This window comes from Gadus chalcogrammus, chromosome 7 (assembly GCF_026213295.1).
Source record: "Gadus chalcogrammus isolate NIFS_2021 chromosome 7, NIFS_Gcha_1.0, whole genome shotgun sequence".
Taxonomy (NCBI): domain Eukaryota; kingdom Metazoa; phylum Chordata; class Actinopteri; order Gadiformes; family Gadidae; genus Gadus; species Gadus chalcogrammus.
The window spans coordinates 395,167-404,110 of record NC_079418.1 but is presented as its reverse complement, the minus strand read 5'-3'; the positions used below and the strand labels follow the sequence as shown (position 1 = coordinate 404,110).

General features: G+C 44.4%; 2 non-coding genes across 2 annotated transcripts; both read right to left on the bottom strand.

The window, feature by feature from the left end:
* Positions 1-527: 527 nt before the first annotated feature.
* Positions 528-646, bottom strand: LOC130386798 (5S ribosomal RNA). Its single transcript, XR_008896240.1, has one exon. It is a non-coding gene; the product is annotated as a 5S ribosomal RNA (ribosomal RNA).
* Positions 647-1,071: 425 nt separating this feature from the next.
* LOC130386733 (5S ribosomal RNA) lies at positions 1,072-1,190 on the bottom strand. Its single transcript, XR_008896194.1, has one exon. It is a non-coding gene; the product is annotated as a 5S ribosomal RNA (ribosomal RNA).
* Positions 1,191-8,944: the final 7,754 nt, after the last annotated feature.

Genomic DNA, 8,944 nt, shown 5'->3' with positions numbered 1-8,944 from the left:
TTCCGGCTCTGGGTCCTCCCAGAGCATTATTGCAATTCTTTTACCTGCAACCAAATCTACCCTCGGGTACAAATAAAGTTACCTTACCTTACCTATTATAGCACCCTGCCTGCCTGCCTGCCTGCCTGCCCGCCCGCCTGCCCGCCCGCCCGCCCGCCCGCCGCGCTGCCGTGGCCAGAGACGGGACTTGTACAGAAACAATGATTAGATCCATAATGAATGAATGAATACGTTATTCCAGACTCAGAGTTACATATTTGAACGCAATGCATTACACTGCTTGGGCGTCATCGTTTGCGTAATCTTTTGAAGAAACGTAGCGTTGCAAAACCTGGGATGGACTAAGGTGGACCGCCGTCATTGCAGCTCTCTGCTACGTCACTACACTGTCCACATGTTTCACAAATAGAGTTTGAGGAGACGTCGTCAGAGTCTGTATGTTGCTTAAATCCTCCAAAACAGTGGGCGCTAAAGATCAGCGCACGGTAGGCCATTGCATCCAATGAGCTCGAGTTGAAAAAGTATAATGCTTACAGCACCTGGTATTCCCAGGCGGTCACCCATCCAAGTACTAACCAGGCCCGACCCTACTTTGCTTCCGAGAGCAGACGAGATCGGGCGTGCCTAAGGTGGTATGGCCGTAAGCATTTATAGACTTGACCATATTAGCTTTTATACAGGAGGAGGACGTAAGGAGTGAGAGCGCTGCCGTGGCCAGAGACGGGACTTGTACAGAAACAATGATTAGATCCATAATGAATGAATGAATGAATACGTTATTCCAGACTCAGAGTTACATATTTGAACGCAATGCATTACACTGCTTGGGCGTCATCGTTTGCGTGATCTTTTGAAGACACGTAGCGTTGCAAAACCTGGGATGGACTAAGGTGGACCGCCGTCATTGCAGCTCTCTGCTACGTCACTACACTGTCCACATGTTTCACAAATAGAGTTTGAGGAGACGTCGTCAGAGTCTGTATGTTGCTTAAATCCTCCAAAACAGTGGGCGCTAAAGATCAACGCACGGTAGGCCATTGCATCCAATGAGCTCGAGTTGAAAAAGTATAATGCTTACAGCACCTGGTATTCCCAGGCTGTCACCCATCCAAGTACTAACCAGGCCCGACCCTACTTTGCTTCCGAGATCAGACGAGATCGGGCGTGCCTAAGGTGGTATGGCCGTAAGCATGTATAGACTTGACCATATTAGCTTTTATACAGGAGGAGGACGTAAGGAGTGAGAGCGCTGCCGTGGCCAGAGACGGGACTTGTACAGAAACAATGATTAGATCCATAATGAATGAATGAATACGTTATTCCAGACTCAGAGTTACATATTTGAACGCAATGCATTACACTGCTTGGGCGTCATCGTTTGCGTGATCTTTTGAAGAAACGTAGCGTTGCAAAACCTGGGATGGACTAAGGTGGACCGCCGTCATTGCAGCTCTCTGCTGCTCCCTGCTGGCAGAGTCACTGCACTGTCCACATTTTTCACTAATAGAGTTTGAAGAGACGTTGCCAATGTCTTTATGTTGCTTACATTCTCCAAAACAGTGGGCGCTAAAGAATCAAGAGGAGCAAGAATTGACAAAAGACTTTATCGTGCAGAAATACAACAACGACAACAGCCTGGGTAGGTCTATAGAGTTACTGGTCGTCAACAGATTCCAGCCTCTTCTTAAACACACAATAGCACAGTACTCAGCAGTTTCTTGTTTTTTAGGTGTCCACACATAATCAAACACAAATTCTTCTAAACAGATGGTCACTGAGATGGTCGAGGACCCAGGAAGTGGAGTCAGCATGCATCGTCTCAGTAGCTTCCTGCTCTTGGGGTTGGGCCCCAACTCCTGCTCTGACCCAAGACTCCCAGGCCTCGTGATCAGCCCTGGATAAGAATCCAGAGACCCTTTAAATGTTTTCTACCATTAGATATACAAGCCTAATAATAATCATGGTTTACCATAGAATATACTCATTAATTTCTACCACACATCCCCCCTCTTGTGGCTGTCAAGACCACAACAAAAACATAACAGTCGTTTAGGTAAGATTTTGCACTACATTTGATCATCGTTAAAAACCTTTAAGCATGTTCAGGGATCTCAACCTGTATAATTCTCAGGATTTTAAACCTGTTTAAGGCAAAAAGATCTATCAAATGTCGTACTAGACTTCACACATAACATAGTATTCTCAGCATGCATTGAAAATTAGCATTTCAGAATATATGACGTAAAAATATGAAACTCAAAAAATGACATTTCAAAAAATAAGTAAATAATATAAATTAAAAACTAAGATTGTCAACAAGCTTGCATAGATTTGGATAGCTCTGATTATCGTCATGTACCGGTATACTATATAAACGTGGGGGGTTTGGGCATTGTGGTTGTTGCTTCTGTTTGCAGCCACCAGCCCTGAAACCCATTTAGTCCAATGTCCATTTGTTCAAACTGTCCGCAATGGTTGTGGTTCACATGAAGAGGTCACCAGTTAAGAAAATAGGACCTCCTTCTGATGTCCGATTCTCACATTCCGGTCTCCTCTCCAGTTTCACTCCAATCTATCTCCCCATAGAGCATCCTCTCCCAGTCACCCGACTCCTCTAGGTTGTTCATCGCAAGTGTGAATGATCCATCTGGGGCAGTTTTATTTGGAATGAAGGTACAACCCATTTCACCTATAAGAGCACAAACTCCCCCCTTTTCTGCTAAAAGCCAATCTAAAGCCTGTCTGTTCTGCCAAGCCACAGCTTTAAGAAGTATATATTCTCTCTGGCTTCCTTCAGTACCAGCCCCTGATTCCTGGCTCTTCCAGGTCTGTGTTGTCTCCGTGGTTTTATCCTTCCTCGGGGTCTGTCCTTGTGCCAGCGGAATCTGGCACAACCCGTAAAGGATCAGGAACAGGCTCCCCGTTTTCAGCATCATCATGTTGCTGTATCTCTTGGCTCGACTGGATCTGGTCCTGGGGCAGCTGGTCAGCCCCAGGTGTGTCTGCGTCTGGCTCCTCCTCCTCACGCTCATCCCTGGACTTGGGTTGAGCGGCTTTTGTGCAGTGGTTGAGATGATACCACGTGGCACTTCCTTCCACTTGGATGGCTGTTAGTGTTGCGTTGGTGACTTTGTATGGTCCTTCTCTCCTGGGCTCGTTCCACTTTCTCCTGAACACCCTGAGATACACTTGGTCACCTGGCTCCACCCCCCTTGGTGGCTCCTCCTCCAACTCTCGAACTCTGTCTTTCTCCTGTTGAAAAATAAGCCTGTGTATGCCAGTTAGTTGTCCCATATAACGTCTTAATTCAGTTTCCAATTGTTCTAATGGAGGTCCTTTATGAGGCCCTCGAATGACACGTGCGATAACTCATTAGTGTCAGTAGGGATGGGAATTGATAAGAATTTCACGATTCCGATTCTGCTTATCGATCCGATTCCTTATCGATTCTCTTATCAATTCTCATTGGGTGAGAAAATAAGTATAAATGTTTTTGTTTGCATTACATCTCTTTAATATCTGATCAGAAGTGCTTCTAGTATTAGGAAATTGTACATTTTCAAATCAATTGGTCTAGACGAAAAGATATATGTTTCGCTTTTTAAGCCCAAATGCCATCATTATGTGCCATACAACTAAAAACACAGACTGAAAACAGCCAAGTAAGAGCTTGTGCCTTTTGGAATTCTAACAGTGCTCATTTGCATTCAACTTGTAACAAAATTAAACTGACATAAACAAAATGAAGCATTGATTAGACAGAGATTTATTAGATGGGCCTACCTAATAAACCGTTGGAACACACAAGACCGGAAACCATAGCAATGCCGGTAAACAAACCCCGAGAAGCTTAATCCCTATGAGAGCTCCCCACGCTACGGCCATCCGGAGGCGACAGAGCTGTTGGCCGTGATATTATATATACAATTATAATATAGTATATAATATATTATATACTATTATATATAGAGCTCCGGGAGTCGCAAACTGCAACAATCACTTTCTCCTCCATTCCGCGGTTCACCCGGACTGCACTGCACTGAGTTTGACGGCTGAACGCGGATTGGCTGTTACGTTACACATGTCACTCAGTTATCACGCTGTTGAACGCTGATTGGCTGTCATCACGACAAAAACTTGTCATCGGTTTTCTCCCGCGAAACACTCGCCCTTATACGCGTCTCTACGTTCACTTTCTATGGGATCTTGTCGCCCCGTCGCGTTTGGTGTGAACGCACAATGCGATTCTTCCTCGGCGGCGACATGTTTGCTGCGTTCTGAACCAAATCAAAGCAGCGTGTGTGTGACGTCACGACGCATTTGCCGCGTCCGGAACCGATAAGCGGAATCGTTAAGCAGGCTTGCTAACGATTCCAAGGAATCGGTTGACTCGGAACCGGTTCTGAACAAGAACCGGTTCTCGATTCCCATCCCTAAGTGTCAGTCGTAGTGCATTAGTCCTCCAATTTAGTACTCTAATTTAATTTTGTTAATCTTTGTCTTAAGCGTCCCATTCCTCTCTCCACCATACCTTGTGGTTTGAGGAATGTAGACACGGACTAGTCTTTATTTGACATGCAGATGTTAAATCACTTGTTTGAGTGTTTTCTGAATAAACGCTGCCCTATCACCTGAGCTAATTTGTGACGGAATTCCAAACCTTGGCATGACTTCTCTAGTCAGAAACTTGATTACCGTAGCCGCACTTTGGTCTTCTGATGGGACTGCTTCTACCCATCTGTTGAACACTGTTTTTTCAAATATTTCACACTCATTTAGCTGGATGTCAATCATTGTTTGCAAGTATGATGAAGAAAAACCTTGTTTTCAATTTTTTTCCTAATTCTCCTCAATACCCCCCCTTGCGCAATGGTCAAAACCATGCGCATTAAATGATAAGCAAATCTAAGAACGCCGTTGGTGCAACCAACGTCGAAACGTCTAACCTTAAGCATCAGCAAACTGAAACCAATCTTTTGGGAAGGGAAATCGAAACTAGTATGTCCAAATCCAAAGCCCAATATGGGTGGGTTTACCATCAGCCGCCTGAAACCACGCTGTTCCAAAGTCATGCTCTGCTGCCATAGCTGACATATCTGACTCCTGTTCCCCCTCCACCTTTCATCAGCCGGCTTTTCCTATGATGGTTGCAGTTCGTCACTCCATGATCAAGTGAGCCAGTGCTCACAGTGACTCTGCCAAGTAATCGTGACTGTGCCTGTTTTAGGTTGTCCCGGGCTTCAAGGTGGGATCTTACCCGTCGTTGGCTAACCAGCCTTCCATACTGGCTTATTGGAGGATGCCGTACCTGGGATACGATCAATCCCCACCTATATGGTGGTATAGATCGCAAAGTGGAGGGATGGAGACAGAGTCTTCAGCCGCATCTGCCTTATGCAGCCATGTGTGTGCTTAATGAATACACATCAGGGCGACTATAAAACAAAAGATAATTTATCAGAGTTAAAATTATTAAAGTGTTGCAACAGCATTAGTGGCATTTGAAGGTAAACCCACTACTTCCGAATCCAATTTGACAACATAGCATGTATGACTCCTTCCCAGCAGATGTGGCGTCAATCCACCTATTGTCTTTAACTAGGGAGATGTGAAAGAAAACAAAAAACACAATATTAAAACTTGCATTTTCAATATTGGGCGACTCACTTCTGTCTTAATCGTTACTCAAAATCACAATTCTCTTCATAATCCTACCCGATTGCCTTTCACTATCTATTTAAATTGGACAACCTAATTAAACCTTTTATTCTACCTATTGATTGCATTTAGTGTTTTCCACATTATGATTCACTACTATACTACTACTACTACTATACCAAACCCAAACCCTCTACGTTGTCCTTATCTAGTTTATTCAACACTGAATTGATACATTGTTTCCATTTACTGATAACCATGTTGTTTTATCTGAAGTATGCTTTCAGTATCCCCTCGTGTATCCCATCACTCTGAGTAGGAGAGGATTCTCCCCTACCTTGGCAGCCCCGACACACACACGAGAACAGGCTCACACACACAGCCTTTCTTATTTTATTTTTGCTTATTTATTTTAAATGACATTTTGTCATTGTGGATAACCTAAATTAGACATTTGGATAATGTTTTGTCGTACTTATTTGGTCTAATTTTTAAGTATTGCCGATTGTTTTTTCTAAATTATAAGATCACTTTTAATAAATTGTCTATTACTTATCATAATCTCTAAGGAAATATTTTATTTGTGTTGTTATCTTGGCACCTAGACCTCGTCAGGTCCAAGCACCAAAATAACATCCACCTATCCACGCAGAATCCATGGGTTGGGTCCGCTCCTCTTTGATGAGTCACTTTACCCTGGCGCCATTGAACCCATTGACTCCTGTGGAGTGTGGTGTGCAGACAATTTTGAACGCTAATTGCTCATGTTTTGGAGTCTAGATAATTATTCCTAAATCCTGTGATCACCATGTAATTTACTCAGGGACACATCAACACTCAGCTAGGAGGAGATGGGGATCGAACTAGCAACATTTCGGTTACAAGACACCCTCTACTTCCTGAGCTAAACCGACCCCCAGCCTCCTCTCCGCTGATTTATTACCTCTGCGCCGGTCCGTGTCCGCCCTTTTTGCTTTCTATTACATTCCTCTCCCTTCTCCAAATACCTTCTCCCTCTGATCCAACCCGTTGTCTCACCAGTGCTCTGTGTACCAAGATGTAATGATATATACCAAATGGTGTTCCGACGCGTTGGAGAGTCTCCAAGAACCACAGAATCACCAATCCCAGTGGTGGTTCTACGTTTTTTCTAAAACAGTGGACATAGGTTACATTCAGGGACCAATTACAGAGTACATCCAAGCACACAAATAATCTATTCAGTACAATGCGAATACAGTCTCTCTTACTCTCTCTCTTACTCACTCACTCACTCACTCACTCACTCACTCACTCACTCACATATACAACTTAAAATAAGAATTCTCAGATTGTCATCCTTGTAGCTGTCGTAGGTATTAACTGCGTGTGTCCCGAGAATTCTAAAGTTTTGGTGAATTTTCCTGCCATGGGGAGGTGAGAGGCATAATTTGGACCTACGCAAGTGTAAGTGGCTCCAGTGTGGGCCATCATTGGCGTGCCTCTATAATTTATCAGAACCTGCAGTATTGGTTCCTCATCAGCTTGTTTTGTGATTGCTACAAGCTGACCCTCCCCCTGGATTCTCTGGGCACCCCTAGTATCCCTAACCTATAAAGGGACCTGGCTGGTAGCTACCTCCTTGTTCCTGCCTTCCCTGATAGCTGTTACCCTGTCCTTGCTGTGGTGGATAAGGGTTAGCCAAACAATTCCTCCTAATATGTCCTTCCATGTTGCACCCATAGCATATTAAAGGACCTCTGCGTTGTCCTTGGGATCCTTGTTGTTGATTGTTTCTAAACTGTCCTTGGTGTCCTTGTTGTAAATTGTTTATATACTGACCTTTGGGCCCCTTATTCTGATTCTGCCTATTCCCATTTATTGGGTTCCCAGTATTATGTAGGTGTATCTGAATGGTGTATATGAATGGTGGAGTGGGTGACCATTGGCTCTGAGGCTGTTGTACTGGGGTAGAGAATGCCTGTTGAGGAGGTTTGGTTTGTGGTGCGCCCTGCTGGACGGCTTGCAATATTGTTTCAACCGGCTCTGAAACAACCGCCTGTTTTTTCTTCTCTTTTTCTCTTCTTGTGAGTTCTTCCAACTGAAGCTGAGATAGCTTCCTCTGCACCTCTTTGCTTTGTTCCTGTATTTTGTGTTTATTTTGCCGATATTTCTCCACTGCATGAACCACATGGTCGCAGAAGTCTCCATGTGGTTTATTTGTAACCAGTCCAACCACATCATCTAGCTTAACTTTGATTGGGCTAGGTAGAATCTCTATCACAGAGTTTCTAAACATAACAGAGAACACCGGATGGATCTCAGGATCCTCATCCGTCTCCATGCGCCATCTGTCTACTTGGGCCTGCAGGTAGGATGCAGGATTCTCTGTGTCGTTGATAGGGAGGCCTCTCATATTTTTATGATCGATATGGGTCGGGAACTCCCTTCTGAGTGTGGTCCACATCGCCACTCTGTAGCAATCAAGCGTAGTCCCATCATACATTCCGTCCATTATATCCAACCCTCCATTCCTCAGTACAGACTCCATCTTAGATAACCCCAATACTCTTGCCAACAGAGCTTTCAGGTCCCCCACTGCCATTAACTTTCCCACTGTGAGTTCCTCAAATGTTCTAACCCATTTTGACGCCCCGTTATGTATGTTGGGGAGTTTAGAAATGACTCCGGTCCTGTGAACCCCACGGTTGATATTGGACCTGTTGTCCTTTGACTAGAATGGGATAATTACCTGGGAGGGTGTCGGGTGCCTTTTTTCCCCTTCGTGCTCTCCTTAGTTTCCCCCGCTGACCCTCCCTTGTGTGTTACATTTATTATCTCCTTCATCTAGTGTGACTTCCCCTTTAAATTCCACGTTGTCTGTTATCAGTGGATGCATGTTAGTTGGTTTGTACGGCGGTGGCTCAAGCTTCAGAGGCAAAGGTTGAGCCTCTCTTCCTTTGTGATTATTTTTCTGGCCACTCGTTGTAATGCGCGCCACCTCTCCCTCCAATTCGAACAAAGCTAGCACTAACCTTTCCCTGTCTCTCATCTCTAAGGCCTTTTTTCCACTTCTGTTAGGTTTAGAAGTGGAACCTAACAGAAGGTTCCACTTCTAAACCTAGAAGTGGAACCTTCTAGGTTTAGAAGGTTAGTTCCTTATTATGTTGGGCAAAATAACCTGCTGAGCACATCACATGTACATTATAAATATAGCTAACTCCTACCCCAGCCTGATCAGCACATCACATGGCAGTCACTTTACAATAGTCAACTCTTAACGCCTGATGAGCACAACACATGGCAG